The sequence below is a fragment of the Globicephala melas genome, chromosome 3 (genome assembly GCF_963455315.2).
Source record: "Globicephala melas chromosome 3, mGloMel1.2, whole genome shotgun sequence".
Lineage (NCBI taxonomy): Eukaryota > Metazoa > Chordata > Mammalia > Artiodactyla > Delphinidae > Globicephala > Globicephala melas.
In genome coordinates this window covers 59808496-59825124 of record NC_083316.1, presented here as the reverse complement: position 1 = coordinate 59825124, position 16629 = coordinate 59808496, and positions in this window count along the sequence as shown.

Here is a 16629-nt window from a genome sequence, read left to right as displayed (position 1 = left end):
AGTACCCTGTTTTTGCTCATGGCACCTCAGAAATGGCAGTTGGGGACTTCCCTGGTGGCACAGTGGTTAAGAATCTGCCTACCAATGCCAGGGACACGGGTTCGAGCCCTGGTCCGGGAAGATCCCACATGCCGCGGAGCAACTAAGCCCGTGCGCCACAACTACTGAAGCCTGCGCTCTAGAGCCCGTGAGCCACAACTACTGAGCCCGCGTGCCACAACTACTGAAGCCCACCAGCCTAGAGCCCGTGCTCTGCAAGGAGAAAAGCCACTGCAATGAGAAGTCCGTGCACTGCAACAAAGAGTAGTCCCTGCTTGCCGCAACTAGAGAAAGCCTGCGCACAGCAACAAAGACCTGATGCAGCCATAATTAATTAATTAAAACGTTAAAATCTCTCTCTCTCTGGAATGCTTTTCAAAATATTTTTAAAAAGGAAACAAGCATTCTGTTAGTATAGTCAAATAGATGTAATGGTTTTGTTGGTTTACTAGTTTTTTAAATTCAGATTCATTTAATTTTCTTGACTAAGGCAAATCTACATTATTTCAAAACAAAGTCTCACTGAGATAAACACACTGATGGTGGCAATCTGAATATGCAAACATACAAATCTTTCTAGAAAGATGCTTACTATCTGGGGAAGGGATTGTGGCTTCTACCCCAAAACTCAGCTGCCCCCTAAGGGGCTGCTGGGACCCATTTCCTGATGACCAGCTTCTCTATTTGGGGACTGGTTAGTGACTCCTGGCCCTCCTGTTAAAACTCAACAAGGGATAGCTCTTCACTTCATGAATAGGGGGAGGGTTGCCCCTAGGTCTGGTCTGTTGTGTAAACAGAAATTACCACACTTTCACAAAGCACTGCTTAAATATTTTGGTGGGGCCCCTCCGCTTTAAAGCTTTTTTTTGCGGGGGGAGTGGGGGTAGCCAACCAGCTGCTACAGGTCAGTTACTCAGCTTGTTAAGGGTTAACTTTACATCTGGATCTGGTCAGCCTGAGGCCAAGTATAAAAACCAATAGAACCAAGGAATACCATAGCAAGGGAGGCAATATCACCAGTGCCTGCCTTTTGTCATACTATAAATACAACTGTCACCTCACACTCAACAGGTAAAAAATCAGAACCCACCAATTCCACATCTCTCCCATCTACCAATGGATCTTTCCTCTGACTGCCATACTCTGTTAATACAAACATTTCCAATCACTTAGACTTTTTTAAAAAATTAATTTATTTTATTTATTTATTTTTGGCTGCATTGGGTCTTTGTTGTTGTGCGCAGGCTTTCTCTAGTTGCAGTGAGCTGGGGCTACTCTTCGTTGCATTGCGCGGGCTTCTCGTTGCGGTGCTTCTCTTGTTGCGGAGCACAAGCTCTAGGCACACGAGCTTCAGTAGTTGTGGCCCACAGGCTTAGTTGCTCCGTGGAATGTGGGAACTTCCCGGACTAGGAATCGAACCCGTGTCCCTGCATTGGCAGGCGGATTCTCAACCAGTGCACCACCAGGGAAGCCCCTCACTTAGATTTTTGATGTTTCGACCTCAATCTTTTTGGATTCCTCCAGGATCATGCCTCAGCGTCCAGTCAGCCACTAAGATTTGGTGGTTGGTTTTTTGTTGTTTTTTTGTGTGCGTGTGTGAATATCTCTGTTGTTTGTTAATGTCTCTTCATTCTTCTTTGTTCTCATCATCACCACTACCACTCCACTCCCATGCAATCTCTAACCTGGGCTGTGTCAATGGCTAGTCCTGTGCTGGTTTTTTACTTCTTGCAATTTAACTTCATTTTTTCCTCCTCTAAATTCCTGTATCAAATATCCTGTATCAAAGGCTCCTTTGAGCCTTTAGCAAATGCTACTTTAGTTGCTATTTATGTTTCTATTGTTCTCTTGACTAAAAAAAAATAATAAAATGTTAGCACTTGGAGTACCCAGATTTCTACTTTAGTTCCCAGATAGTAAATAAAAGAAGTAACCCCAGAGGGTCAAAGATAGCAGTGTGGAAAGTTATAGCTGTTGAAAGTCTGCTGATTTTTCATGTGTTTAATTCCAAGCTAAGATTTTCTTCCTAGAGACTTTGAAAGTCTAAAAATTGAGCGCTTTCATGGAGTTGGAATTTGACCTTTGTCTAACATACAATAGGTGTTCAATGAAGACAATCACAGTAGAAATCTATTTGGGTCTGGGCAAGTGATGACATTAACAAATAGGGTCTGCCTACTACACATGAAGATTATCATTTGATCTCTACAGTTTCTAAGCATGTCAGTAAAACCAGCTGGCTTGTGAAGGCTTCTGAAATCAGTCAGCTCTGGCTGCTATAATAAAATACCATAGACTGGGAGGTTTAAACAATAGACATCTGTTTCTCACGTTTCTGGAGGCTGGGGAAGTTCAAGATCAAGGTGCCAGCTGATTCGGTTCCTGATGACTACGGCCCTCTTGCTGGTTGACAGATGGCCATCTTCTTATTAGGTCCTCATGTGGCCCTCCCTTGATGCATGCATGCTGGGAAGGGGAGGGAGAGGCAGGGATGGAGAGAGGGAGGGAGAAGGGGGAGAGGTGTGGGGGGGGAGAAAGAGAGAGAAAGAGAGATTTCCTGCAGTTTTGCTTTCTTTTCTTTTCATAAGGGCATTAATCCCATCATGAGAGCCCCACCTAATCTAACCCTAATTTCCTCCTAAAGGCCCCGCCTCCAAATATTGTCACACCATCACGCTGGGCTCCAACTAATGAATTTGGGGTGTTGGAGGGGAAGGACACAGTCAGCTCTTTGCACCTTCTTTTCATTTTCCTAAATGTCTCTAATCTAAGCATGTTGGAGTGTCACAGTTGTTATTTTACCAGATCACATCTTCTGTAGTGTGGGGAGAATTTACTATGAACAAAGACCACGTATGCAGAGTAAGGATGGTGTTGTTAAAGTTTAAGGCAGGAACCTCCCGCTGACCAGCCACAAGGTCCAGTGGGGGAGGGTGGGAAGGCACGACAGTCACTACAAAAAAACGCTGCTCGATGTTCTGTCATTTTAAACCCTTAATGTTTATTGTGAGGTTTCCCAAAACCCTCAGCCCTTCTTCCCACTCCAAGTGTTACACGTTGTCTAGTAGTGTTTATTTAAATTATTTAAAAATGAACTTAAATTGTTTTCACTTTGAGAGTGAATTCTGCAGTCTCTAGAAAGAACTGAGGACATTCCAGGAAGTAAAATTAAACAAAATAGACAGAGGTAGGAATTTATCTTCTGCAAACTATAATGTTAACTTCAAGTGTCTTTTAAATGTGATGAATTAAACTCTTCTGAATGTCTGGAGTTTATATCTTCTTAGAAAATCTGCTAATTCATATAAACTGGAGCCTTAAAATAATGTTTCATTGAAATTATATGAGGTGCTCTTGCAAAAAAGAAGAAAGCATTTAGCTGTAAATGCTATATAGGGGATCTGTCCATTAGGTGAAGAGTCCTTTTCAATAAGCAACAAAACGTTTGACCAAAATTTTGAAAATCTAGCTCCAATTCACATGTAAATCCATTTCAAGATTACCAAAGAGGTACCTAGGATGCTGAACTTCCCATGGGCCAGAAAATCCTAGCTGATTTTGATTTTATTTCTGATTTTTACACTAACTGGTTTGTAAACAAATTTACAAAGAACACTTTTAGACTTAAATGACTTTTTCATTCTGTGGCAGGGACTTTGTCAGTTTTATAGTATTAATCTTTGGCCTCAAAAATTAGGTTTTGGAATTTTACTCTTGTTGACTTCCCTTGATTAAGTTGTTCAGTCCCTTAAAAAAATCCCCAGGATTTAGTGGCCAAGGGCCCACAGAGGGAAGAGGTCACACTTCCCCTCCCCTCCTCCTCTGTAATCTACACCAGGAGGGCACTGGCATTGATTCTTCTCCTATGATGCCTCTATCAGGCTTCACTGATGCCTGTGATAAGAGTTCTATTTTAAAACATTTAAAAAAAAAAAAAGAAGGAAAGGAAAGAGAAGAGCAGATATATAAAAGTAATATTTTCAGGTAATTTTCATTCTTTCCTCAAAACTTTTTGTGTCTCTAAGACTTTGAGCTCTTAAAAAAAATCATCTGTTGTTCTAGTTTACCAGCTCTCCAGTTTTATTCACTGCTTGTACACCCAGTGCTTTGCCCATAGTAGGAACCCAATATACATGTGTCATATCAATGGATGATTAACTTCAATCTCGATTCTCTCCAAAATTAATTTCTTAGTGCATCCTCATCACTCGCCTCCCTCGAACTGGGGTCCTAAAATCAATGTCTTGCCTCCCTCTGGGTCTTTGATGCCAACAAACCCTATTGTGAAGGGAAAGTTAAGTAAAATCCCATATTTGACAAATAACCATACATTTAAACAGCACCTGGTTTCGGCAAAGAGCTAAACCTTGGTAGAGGACCTATATGTAAATTAATAAGTACTTGCATTGCGACATCTCTCATTCAGAGCAGCAGCATCACAGAAGTATATATAACATTAGCATGGAATTCAGAGAGAGAGAGAGAGGCAACCGTGACATCTCTGAGATGGAAAAACCCTGTGGAGCCTCTTGGCTTTCAATGCAAGGTCATTCATTCCAACCAACCAACCAGTTCAACTGCCAGAAATAGTCTCATGAAACAAAGCAAAATTATGGATTTGTCTTTCCTAAGAGCTGCCCATTGTGGACAGGACCTGGTGGTGAGAATCTAGCTGGAGCAAAGCCTTGTGGTAAGAGCAGGTCCTCACGCAGTGGCTCCAGCTCCAGGAACTACAATAGGGGGCAAAAGTTACAACAACAACGTTCTAATCGCTCCAATGTCTAGGGACCAGGGCAAAAGAGAGGGGTCAGGAAAAACGCAAGCTGCATAAATAAAGGTAGAAGAATGATGGGTTGTGCCCCAGAATAGGAAGAATAAATAAATAAATAAAAATTTAAAACATAGGGATCATGGGAGGCATTGAGATGAGTGTAGCATCAACAAAACACTCTCTCAGGGCAGAGTGTGATGCTTACTGGCTGCCTTCTTACTGCTTTCCACTGACTGGCTTAGAAGAAGAGAGCTTTGATGGAATTCACTGTGCGACGTCCTTCCTCCATTAACAGCTTCTAAATGATTTCTGCAAAGCTGTAAGTATTAGGGGAGAATCCAAAGAGAAGCGATCAGCACGGTTACCTGTTTTGGGGAAAACATGTCAGGATGGGAACTTTAAGAGACTCATTCAGCTTCTCAGCACAGGAGCAGGAGAGCCCGATATTCACTTAGAGAGGGGAAAATGAGTTGGGAACCATGACAAAACTGTGCGTTGGAAAGAGTATCTGTGAAAGGAGCCCTAATGCAGCAAATGAAACTTGGGTGAGAGGCAGGAAGGACTCACCCGGAGCTGGACTAGCTGGGGGTTCAGCTCACAGACAGCCTGTCAGCTTGCCTGTTGTTTCATTCTGATTCTCATGTATCCCGTACTTAAAGCAGTTGCCAGACTTTTCTCTTGTTCATTTCTCCAGCATATTTGACAATCTCTCTGACACGTCCTTTGTGGCAGATACCATGCTAAACATCGAGGAGGGATAGAAAGGAATAGAAACCATATGCTGTGAACGTCAGCAACGTACAGTTCCATTGCCTCTCGCTATAATTTTTATGCAAATCTGTCATTCCAAAAGGCCAGCTAGGTCTAAATAACCCAGGGAAAGCACTAAGAATGGGATGGGGAAAGTTATTCTATCCACCCAGGCAAAATTGTGATATTCATAAAAACGTTGTTTACATGTTTTGTTTCACAAAAGAATGGTTCAAAACTAAATAGCTGGGACTTCCCTGGTGGCGCAGTGGTTAAGAATCTGCCTACCAATGCAGGGGACATGGGTTCGAGCCCTGGTCTGGGAAGATCCCACATGCCGCGGAGCAACTAAGCCCGTGAGCCACAACTACTGAAGCCCGCACGCCTAGAGCCCGTGCTCTGCAACAAGAGAAGCCACCGCAATGAGAAGCCTGCACACTGCAGCGAAGAGTAGACCCTGCTCGCCACAACTAGAGAAAGCCTGTGCGCAGCAAACGAAGACCCAATGTGGCCAAAAAAACAAAACAGAAAAAACCCCCCAAAAACACAACTAAATAGCTGAAGAAGGGAATTTTAAGCAAGAAAAGGCTCATTTTTATCATCTAAATATATTACCCATATTAGCTAAAATTCATGTCCTTTTTATTGTTGAGCTCCTATATAGCTAGAATTGTCTAGTTAAGAGAGCAAAGGGGTATTCAGAACAGAGAAATATGTCTTACTATCCTAAAAGTTGTCTATCCAGTCTCGCTGCTTTTAAAAGTTTCAGGGAATCACACTCTGTGAGTTCAAATACTTCCTTTTATGCTGAATAAATAAACTTGCTTCCAAGTCAGGATGAGCACAGAGTTCCAAACACTGAACACTTGATGACATTCAGCATGAAGTGCTGGACGTGATCTGTAAAGTCAAGGGTTAGTACATTCTGAACCTTTACAAAAAGACAGAAGGGCAAAAATTCCTCATGTAGTTTGGTCTAAGTGATGTTCATATGTCCATAATATTCTCTAGCTTTATATATATATATACACATACCTTGCTGTATCGCATAGTAAAATACCAGGATTTTTTACTCAAGTGTCCCTGGGCGTACAGAGTTCAACTCCAGGGCATCAGGTAACTGGAGGTGCGATGAAGCTTGAGGAATTCAAATGTTACCCATTTCACCTTGTTGCCAAAGGGCCTGCCTGAGCTCCACCGAGGAAAGTGCTCTAAGTAGGAGGCTGTTAGGAGACCTTGGCCTCGCCACCGCCAGTCCAGTGCCAGTGCCTGAGGCCTGTTCCACTAATATTACGGATGAGGAAATGGAGGCACAAGGCGTCTGGAAGATGAATGATACGACATTCTTGGTTTTGTGCATACCACTCCCCCCAACACCCCGCCTCACCCCTCCCCGTATAATAGTTTTTCTTAATGAGCAAAAGAAGGAAATCGGTTAGGCTGGATACTTTGCCTAGGCTCATTCAGGGCTTTTGTCCAAGTTCAAAACACTGCTGGCTTGGGGATCCGCCTGGAACATTCTTGACTAACTGGGAGGCAAAGGTCTCCTCCAGAATTAAGTGCTGCCTCTCCAGAGAAGCTTTCCTGGGGAAGGTTTGTGGTTTAGTTTTGTTTGAGCTGGAAGAAGAGGGAGAAGAGAAAAGAATGGATTGAATTGTTTTCAAGGTCAGGCTATGGATCTGAGGTGTAAAGAGGCTGACGGTATTGTGCGTGGCTCTCAGCTTGAAAGGGTTTGATGATTAAGAAAGGCTGGTTAAATAATATGTGTCCGAGCTGGCAAACGGTGGGGTTTTAGCTGCCGTGGAAGCAGATATGGCCCGGGGCAGTCTCCTCCTTCACTTTTCCCTGGTAGCCAAACGGGGCCCACAGATATTTCACTTAGCTTGTACTGTACAGGCCCACGAGTGTTTAAAAATAATTAAATTAGTTGCTGACATATAAAAAAGCCAGTCGGTTTCTCCCATCTCCTAAAAAAAAAAATTCAAAACCCAAAAATCTGGCCAGTGGGGGCCATATTCCCATTCAGCAGCCATGGGCTGGCAGTAGTCAGTCAATGCCTCTTTACCTGGGGCACAAACCCCCAGCTGAGCCAGAGCTACTGCCCTGCTTGTTCCAGCCTCACCACCTTCTTCCTCCGCTTTCTTTCTTCCCACCACAGTGTCACGAGTACTTGGTGTGCTGAAGAGTCTCCTGACCCACCTCTGCATTCAGACTCACCCTGCCGATCCTGCTCTGTCTCTCAAAGCCCTGCCTGCTCCCAGGTGGCACCAGCAAACTGGACAGTCTTACAGGCCAGTTAATGCAATGCTAAAATCTTACGCTCTCCAACGGCACTCGTTCATTTTCTCATGGTTTGTTTTTCCTGGACCTACTGGAAAGAGTACGTAGTGTGAATTTTAGGCTGGGGAACAGGCCAGGTGGAGAGATTTGTGTACAGGTGAGCTGCCTGTCGTGTCAGCCTAGGGGTTTGCTGTCCTTTCTTGAGAGTGGGACCCACCCAAGACTGGAGCGCTGTAATTAGGTGGTAGGGTGGTGGAGCAGTTACATCCCCCCAGAAAAGGAGAGAAGGCCTCCCCACCCCCATATCCATCTCCAGAGGTTCTCGCCAAGGACCCTCCCTCTAAGTCAGCCTCGGCTGGGAATTGGGCACTGAGCCCATCAGAGCCACCTGTGATGCCAGTGGGGTGCTGGGCCTCCTGGCAAAGTGCCAGGCACTGCTTCGGGAAACACACAGCCTCCTTGTCCTGCAGGTACAGTGCCAAGGTCACACCAGGCTGGAGGGTGGCCGAGGTGAGGACAGGCAGGGCCTCCCCTCCCACAGCCCAGCGAGGAAGGGGAGCTGCTGTATTTACAATTTTGCCCCAGCCTTTCCCCCTCCCCCGTGGCTGGCCCTAGATTGGTTCTGTACTATGATCATCAGACTGGCAGCTCGTTTAGTTCCGACAGATTTTCCTTCTCCTTCTCCAAACGTCTAGCTTTAGGAAGTACTTAACAAGTCTTGGGTTTAAACAAGAACATGGCAGGGGCCTGGGAACGCTCAGGAACAAGAGGCAGGGGGCAATGACCTCCCTCAGAGTCCCCCAGTCTTTGTTCACAGCCCAGAGGGCACTGCATGAACTTGGAGAAATCACACGGTGATGTGGGAGACTGCAAGAGAAGGAAGTGAGGGAGGCAAGTGAGGGAGAGAAAATGAACACAGAATTTGGAAGCAAGTTCCTAAAGCTAATGCGTCCTTGGCAAACATCTGTAATGTCCCTAGGTCTACAGGAGCAGGAAACTTAAAGAGCTTAATTTCTAGTTATATCATTTAATATCACTCACACACATAGATTCACAGTCCAGATTTAGATCCAGGAGAAAAAAAAGTATTAGGAGAACTGACAGCATGCAACTCAATGCTTAAAAATAAAATTGATGATTTGCTTAAGTGTGAACTTTTTTTTTTTTTTTGGCTATGTTGGGTCTTCGTTGTTGCTCATGGGCTTTCTCTAGGTGCGGGGAGTGGGGCTACTCTTCGTTGCGGTGAGCAGGCTTCTCATTGTGGTGGCTTCTCTTGTTGCAGAGCACGGGCTCTAGGCACACGGGCTTCAGTAGTTGTGCCACACGGGCTCAGGAGTTGTGGCTCGTGGGCTCTAGAGCGCAGGCTCAGTAGTTGTGACGCCGGGCTTAGTTGCTCCGCGGCATGCGGGATCTTCCCGGACCAGGGATTGAACCCGTGTCCCCTGCGTAGGCAGGTGGATTCTTAACCACTGCACCACCAGGGAAGTCCAAGTGTGAACATTTTGATTCTATAGGGAAATTATTAGGTGTCAGAAATGATTTGCACGACATCAGAGTCTATTTTCTGAGTAGCTAAGTGCAGTACTTCTGCTCTCAAAGAGCTTGTAGTCTACCTGGGTTAAGAAGGCATGGGTTTTGGAAAGGATTGATAACAAAATAAATGTTTGCCAAGCAAGGCCAGAAAATGGTAGGAATAAGGACATTTCTTAGCGAAAACCAGTGCTATGAGTTTCTGTGACGAAGAGAAAATGAAATCCATCAGGGAAGGTTTTGCTGAATCTGGCATTTACAACGTTTTAGCTTCTACACGTCAGTCTAGTGGTTGGCCTGACAGGAGCTACACCTATTTCTAACATCTAGAACACGCTGACACATAGTGTAAGCGCTCAATTCATGCTTGTTGAATGAATGAGTGAATAAACGAATTCAGGTAAAGAAAGCAGACAGTTTCCACTGTTCTGAGGCATTCCTTTTAGGCACACTTCCCGGGAGAAGCAGATGCTTATCAGAGTCACAAGCCTTCCCCATATTTGCCAAGATAGCACAAGTCTGGAAAAGCAGTTAAGCGAGTATAACCTTGTGACCCTGGGCAAGTCCCTGTGCCATCATCTGTCAAGCAAAACCCACTTCACAGGAGATAGTGCAGGCAAAGCTCTTAGCAAGCTGTATGAGGACATATATGTAAATGAACCTGCCTTTGTACAACTCATCCTAATTTGCATATAAGAAAATTGCACATTTACCTGCCCTGAGGTTTTTCTAATTACTTTGTTTTTATTTAATCTTTTTCCTTTAATATGTAGCCCAAATTTTTACAAAAAATAAACTAAATAAAATAAATTCCATACTTAGTAATGAAGTAATCTTTTTTTTTTAATTGAAGTATAGTTGATTTACAATGTTTCAGGGGTACAGCAAAGTGATTCGGTTACACATAGATGTATCTGTTCTTTTTCAGATTCTTTTCTGTTATAGGTTATTACAAGATTTGAATATAACTAATTACTTTGGAAAAACTTTATTTGGTTCTTCTCTTTCCAGCTTAAAAAAAAAAGGTTTTTTTTCATGGATAAAGGGAATTTTCTGGGGCAGCATCCACCAGCATGGTGAGCCAGGACAGAACCATCACAGAGGCCTTCTGGCTTGGGGTGAGGGGCTCTTTCTCCAGAGCAGGCCAAGCGGCTCCCGCCACACCTTGGCATCAGGGCGGAGAGGGTTAAACCTTAAGGTCAATGTTGAGCAGCATTTCCCTGGCAGCTGCCCCACGGCCACTGCACCCTGCAGCCCAGCTCCCCCCCACCTTCTGCTTTGCTGGAAGCAGGCCATTGGGCGGCTTGCTTCAGTGCATGTGCTTATCAGTAAAAAGAGATTTAAGTGGACAGGTTCAAAACGGGACTGTGCAAAGTCCGGGTGGCTGGGCACGTCCCCATCTCGCTCCTCCATGAGTTCCACCATCAAGCCAGTTTGCTCCCCTGTGAAGCCAGGGCACTGAGAAATTCTGCAGCCACGAAGGATGACATTGCTCACTGGAGGGGGTTTGATTTCCAGGAAGTTCTCCTAGGTTGAGGAGCAGGCCTTGCAGATGGAGGCGGGAAGCTGAAGGGGCTCTGCTGGACAGGCAGACATGGGCCCCACGTTGTGTGTGTGTGTGTGTGTGTGTGTCTGTGTGTGTGTGTGTGTCGGGGGCATCTGTGAAGGGTGGTCTGAGGCATGTAGTCAGACCCTCCTTCCCCAGTCCCTCTCCTGAAAGCTCCTGGGAATCAGATGATGCGAAAAAGCAAAGCAATCCAGCCCCCGGCCCCCACCCCAATCCCTCTGTTTAAAAGTCAACTACGTGGGCTTCCCTGGTGGCGCAGTGGTTGAGAATTACGCCTGCCGATGCAGGGGACATGGGTTCGTGCCCCGGTCTGGGAAGATCCCACATGCCGTGGAGCGGCTGGGCCCGTGAGCCATGGCCGCTGAGCCTGCGCGTCCGGAGCCTGTGCTCCACAACGGGAGAGGCCACAACAGTGAGAGGCCCGCATACCGCAAAAAAAAAAAAAAAGTCAACTACGTGAGCGTTTCAGTTATTTTGGGGTGGGGTGGGATAGAACAGGGGCTGGGTAAGAGGAACATCCATTAGGCACTCAGCTGGGAGCTAGTGAGGGTGGTGGTTAAAATTCACACTGGTTCCATCCTTCACTGTGAGTAATTTCAGTCTCAGTATCTGTTTTCTCACGTACACAGGGGATAATAACAGTACCAGCTCATAAGGTGGCGGTGAGGATTAAATGCGATAATGTGTGGATAAACCCTAGCAAGGTGGGTGGCACACCGTGAGCGCCTAACCAACAGGAGCAGTTATTAGTAATAATAACATTATTAATAATACATGGTAGAAAAATGAATAATGCGTGTTAGAACATTCTCATTTGTCATGTCAAGCCGTTATGGTGGCAGATTCTGGGAAACCATCTCCCTGGGGGCTTCTGAGGTTTCAGCCATCAAATCGCACCTGGGCTGGCAGCTCCCAGTTCAGACAAGGAGACCATCATACACACCCACACAGCACTGGACCGCTCTCTGAGGGCTTTGCCTGATGCTAGCTCATATGATCTTTATAGCAACTCTATGAACAGGTTTTACTTTTCGCATTTTATAGAGGAGGAAACGAAAGCTCAGAGAGGTGCCCAAGGCCGCCCTCTTAAATGCAGAGCCAGGACTAAAATCTAGTTTTACTCACTACAAATTCTGTGCTCTTTTCATCAAACCAATGTTCAAAAGACAAATTCCATGGCCCTAAATCCCTAAATCCCAGAGATTCTGATTACTGGCCAGGACTTTTTTTTAAGTTCTGAGCAGCTTGGAGAATTCCCACACTAGACCACACAGCTTCTTTGTTATCTTTGATTTTGCAAATGAACCAAAAATTGGAAATAGGAATTTAATGGGGAGGGGAGAGGGGAGAGGGGAGGAAACAGGAAGCCGGCCTCTGACCAGGAGGATGCCTGGAACACTCCAGGTAAACCCTGGGTCTGTCAGCACACATCCAGAGCCTGGGAGGACTGGCTTCTGTTGTGAAGAGCATCCTATGGGCTGGGCGCTATTCTGAGCACCCAAGCACGTTCACACACAGTTTCATGCAATCCTCACGACCACCCTCTGAGGTTGTCCAGCTCCATTTTACAGACGAGAAACCTGAAGCACAGAGTCACTTATGCAAAGCCACCTATTTGCTCAAGGTGGTTCATGAAGTACTGTTGGTCCCACTCATAGAACTACTTCACGAGCGGGCTGAGGGACACAGTGAGGACCAACGGAACGCGTCAGAGACCACTGGGTGAGGGGGAAAGCAGGACTCCGAGGGGCCTGGAGCACCCCTGTGGCTGCCTCCTTCCTTCCATCCCAAGAGATGAGGTGGGCCTCATTCCTGTCTAAGGCTCATCCTCCCACCACGCACGAGGTCGCATGCCTTTCGGTCTCTTCCAGAGCTTTCTGGAAGCACTGATCACTGGCCCTTTTTCTTCCCCGTCCTTAACCTTTTCCTCTAGTAGTTCTTTCTCAGTGATCTGTGAATAGGGTCAGGTAAGCCCCACCTTTAACAGTTCTTCCCCTCAGCTTCATATGCCCTAAGTCTCCTAAAACTGATTTCATCCCTCACCCCACCCCAAATCTGCCCCTTCTGTCCTGGGTCCACTATCTCAGTAATGACAACAGCATCCATTTGGGTGCCCAGGCCAGAAAGGTAGGCATCATTTTTTTTTTTTTTTTTTTTTTTTTGCGGTACGCGGGCCTCTCACTGTTGGGGCCCCTCCCGTTGCGGAGCACAGGCTCCGGACGCGCAGGCTCAGCGGCCATGGCTCACGGGCCCAGCCGCTCCGTGGCATGTGGGATCTTCCCGGACCGGGGCACGAACCCGCGTCCCCTGCATCGGCAGGCGGACTCTCAACCACTGCGCCACCAGGGAAGCCCCGTAGGCATCATTTTTGATCCCTTCCTCTCTGTCACTTTGTCATCCAATTCACTGCCATGCTGTACGTGGCACACCGTGAACACCTCTCAAATTCCTCCACATCTCTCCTCTGTCACCACCTTCAGCCATCGTCATGTGGGATCAGGGCAGTGCTGCCTGGATGGTTCTCTCCTTTTCTAGTTTTGCCACCCTCCCCCACCTTCCACTCATCAGTTCTCTACATGACCGCCAGAGTGATCTTTACAAATAGAAACCTTCTCCTGCCATTCCCCTGCATAAACCCTGCAGTGCCTCGGCTAAGTCCTAAGTTTAAGACTAACGTCCATACCGTGGGACACAGACCTCTGGTGATATGATCCTGCTCACTTCTCCAGACTCCTTTCCCTCTCTCCCCAGAATCGTCATCCCTTCCACCACCCAGCTGGGCCAATTCTTCTTGCCTTTCAAGAAGAGCTCACTTGGGGGAAGCTCAATAAATGTAAGTTGAATGAATGAGTGACCCAGCAAGGCCATGAGGAGTAAGCAGAAGCTCATCAGAAGGACTCTGGGGTTGAGAACACACAATATTTTCCCCATTTAGGGGCCAACCTGACAGCAGAGATGGACTGAAACAATCCAGAGGAAGCCCCTGAGAGCTAATACCTGCTGACCTAGCCTCTGTGCAAACCTTGCTGTTAATTATGTTCTCTTAATTCCCGTAGTAATCCTATAAGGTGGATACTGTTTTTGCTCTCTTTTTACAGGTGAGGAAACCGAGGCTCAGAGAAGTTAAAGAATTGGCTGAAAGTCGCACAGTGGTGATGCTCGTCTATGTACATTTCTCTGTGTTACAATTTAGTTCCACAGTTTGCTCCTGCACCTACCTCGATCTGTCTGTCACGTGGAATCTTTAGGGAGTTCCTATGACTCCACATGCAGAGATAAAACTAGGAAACAGCTTGTAAGAAGGACAAATTTCCCAACAGACTTGGCACTCTCACGCTAGAAGTCTGGCTATCTTTGCTTAACATCTAGACAAACTCAGATTCTGTAATCTCGGAATTTGAGAGCTGGAAAGGATCCGAGAAATCATTTAATCCAGCTCCGTCCTTTGACACATGAAGGGGCCAGTGATCTGCCCAAGGTCACTCACTGAGTATCCCAACCCTCTGGCCAAGCTGTACTTTGCCATTCTGGTGCTTGATTGTATGTATTTGAGTCTTTTAATAAAACAGCCTTCTTAAAACCTCAAACGGCATTTGTCAGAGAAAGAATTTCAACTTCCTTGATGGCCAGATGTCGTTTCAACAGCGGGCCTGGACTGGCTGGAACCAGGAAGTTCAGGGCAAAGAGGGAGCTCGGGTGAGATGGGGTTTCGATGGTGAGGGAAGCCTGGGCGGGGCGGCAGGGGCAAGTTGGAATTCTTTCCCAGCACAGCCTTCCTTTCATAAACATCAGGGAAAATCATGACGGGACTTTAGAAAGTTTTGTTGAACACATACCTGGTAGTAGGAATGGAGAAGTTGTCCTCAGGTGCTTACAGTCCAATTAGACAGGAAAACCTAAGGGGAAAATATTCAGAGGAAGACACCAAGGGCTTTGCCTTGGGAAGTCAGGGAAGGTTTCCTCCAGGAAGTGGCTCTAAGCTGGGCTTTGAAGGAAAAATAGAAGAGGAGGCAGGCCACTGGCAAAATTGGCGGGGCTGAGAGTAAGTAATGAGAGTGTAATTGAGAGCAGAGGCGCTCAAAGCCTGGAACATGAACCAGTAGCATCAGGATCACCTGGGAAAGTGTTAGAAATGCAATCATTGGGTCCCTCGCCTGAACCTACTGAATCAGAACCACTAGGGCTGGGCCCTGCAACCTGAATGGTTTAACAAGCGCTGCAGGTGATTCTGATGCACCCTAAAGATTAAGGCCCATTGAATTAGAGCATTACTCATTGGAGGTCCACGGCATCCTTGCTCTCTTGGTAAGGCTTTGGGACAGCAGGGACAGGTGCAGACAGAGCGTGGGTGCCAGCACTCGGGTTCCCTTCTGAAATACCCCCCGGGCTCTGGTCCTTCTTGGACTCAATCAAGCATCATACATTGCACTATATACCTTAAGGAGGCTTCTCCCTCTCATCTGTGAGGTCCTAGAGGGCCTGGTTTCCCTGTGATTCTAGGTGCTGACCACGCCAATACCAAGTGTCACAGCCATGTCTCCGGAAGACTTGTCATGTCTGCCAGGGCCCTGCGTGGGTTCCTTCTTGGAATTCTCATTTTCTTTGTGTCCTTAATGACACAAACGTCACTCTCTCACGTGGACCTTCCCAAATATCTGATTTGAAATCAACACACATACCCCTGCTCTAGGAACTCCGTGTACCCCTATCCTGCTTTGTTTTTCTCCATCACATTAATCACCCTATCCCACGTTTTTCTTTTTGTTTCTTATCAGTCCTCCCAGCTTCCAATAAAATGGAAGTGGTTTTATGTGGTTCATGAAGACAGAGGCTTGTGTTGTTTTTATTTCATTGCTAGAGTCTCCAGGCTAAGATACAGCCCGGCATAGAAGGGGTACCCTATTTGTCCAAGGAATGAATGGTTTATGCCATGTGATTCTGCATGTGTGGCCTCAGTTATAATTGATTAAGCCAGGAACTGGTCCCTAACCCAGGGGCAGCTTCCCATTGGTTGGCCAATGGCCTTTGAGGGGGTCTGGCATGAGAGCCATGGTGACAGGGTGAACCCATCAGACCCCACTGTTAAGGAGACACAGAGAGGGAAGCTGACAGTAGGCTGGGACTGAAGAAAAGAGCCACAGAGAAAAGGCAGCAGAAGCTTGAGGCAGAGAAGTAATGGAAGTGGAGATAGGGAAGAGCTGAGTCATCTTCACGGCAGAGAAACTCCAGCCTGATAATCTCAGAGAAGTACTCTGGAGACCATGGGTGAGATAGGGGAGCTGCTGGGGGTGGCGAGAGCTGCTCTCCTCTCCCGGATGATGTCCCGGGTGGCCTCACAGCCCAGCTGTGTGCAGAGTCCTTCTCCTTTGGTTCTCTGCACATCCTAAACACAACTTTCTATCAGCTGAGATGACCGGCCGGGTCCCGGGTCCCTTCAGCAAAGGTGCCTGAGGACCAGCCTAGCCCCGTGCCCGGGGAGGGGCTCCCAGTGACCGAGCTGCGCTTTCACTCCCCACGGAAGGCACCGGCACTGGAGGAAAAGCGCCGAGGCGGGGCTGTGGTGGGCGTCCCCGCCCATCCCAGGCAGTAATGCTCAGCTGAGCTGGTGCCTCTGAAGCGTGGCAATATGGAGGGGAACCTTGGGCAATTCCACACTAAACGGGCCCTTTCCCTTTATGACCGCGCAGGGAGA